Here is a 1,255-nt window from a genome sequence, read left to right as displayed (position 1 = left end):
CCTGTGCTCGGCCTCGTTGCCATGGCCACCACAAACAGGACGGGGGCCGGGATCCTGCTGCAAACGGACCGATGGCTTCAGCAGATGTCACGGGACGGGCAACACCTAGACTGGACTTTGGCCTGYGTTTGTAGCGTGACTCTCTGTATTATCAGGGTTTTTTAAGACCTCCCAGCAGGGAGCCTCAGATTTAACCAGACCAAACAGTAAGATGACCTCATCTGGATCAAGGTGTCGAAACATTACATTCAGGAAATTGCCACTATATGGCCCAACAACAAACCGAACCCCGGCTGCGTTTTGCACCCCACAGCACGCCTCTGCATCCTCCTATTGTCCGGGCCATGCGTCATGTCCACACATGAAACAACCCCCCCTCTCCGWCTTCTGATTGGACGCTGGCATGGGATTGTTCTGGTCCACAGTCGGGGGAAATGATGGGAACTCCACTCCCCAGCGTGAGAGAAGACGGAGAGCAGAACAGCTCCCCGGAGGCTCGGCCCGTGACCCCTCCGAGTGCAAAATACGCAGAGGTCACCGGGTTTCTGTTAGCCGAGAGCTAAATCTGACTGACAGCGAGCAGCTATAACCCTTGACTTCAWAACTGCTGCAGAGACGCGCTGTTTATTTACAGACAGAATGTCAGGCGCACAACTCTGGGTTTTTAAAKACGTCTTCAGCAAAACGTGCTCAGCAGAGCAAACAGACCGGAGGAATTTCTGCTCCATTAGAACAGGAGCTGCTGCTGGAGGAGGAGCTGTTTAATCCTCAACAAGTTTTAAATATGAATGAGTTTATKGACTGGTTGTACCTGACATCATTATTTACTCTATTATTATGTTGCATCATARGCTACACATTCTGCAAGAGTCCATCATCAGTGTCTGTCTTAATGAAGCCATGTTCAAGGCATCTTTAGCTGTTTGTTTGAGTTCATTATGATGTGAAATAAACAGTTATTMACAAGAAGACTGATTCAAACTACAAGATGAGCTTCTCAGATTTTTAGTTTTGGCAAATTAGTGTTTAAAATYTTTACTTCTATTGTCAGAGGGTTGGGAGAGTACACTGAAAAAAGGCATTTAAATTTACTAAACATTAGTGCAAAACGTTTACAGGATTTTCTCAAGTAAATCTTACAAGTTATTTTTTACAGTAAAGTTAAATGCTACAAATTCATGTAATATATGCCCATCACATCGAAACAAGGATTAAGTCCAAAAGTGGTAAATGGAGAAATAGGCAAATATAGTGT

Source organism: Austrofundulus limnaeus, unplaced genomic scaffold (assembly GCF_001266775.1).
Source record: "Austrofundulus limnaeus strain Quisiro unplaced genomic scaffold, Austrofundulus_limnaeus-1.0 Scaffold207, whole genome shotgun sequence".
NCBI classification, from domain to species: Eukaryota; Metazoa; Chordata; class Actinopteri; order Cyprinodontiformes; family Rivulidae; genus Austrofundulus; species Austrofundulus limnaeus.
Note: the sequence above shows the minus strand (reverse complement) of the source record.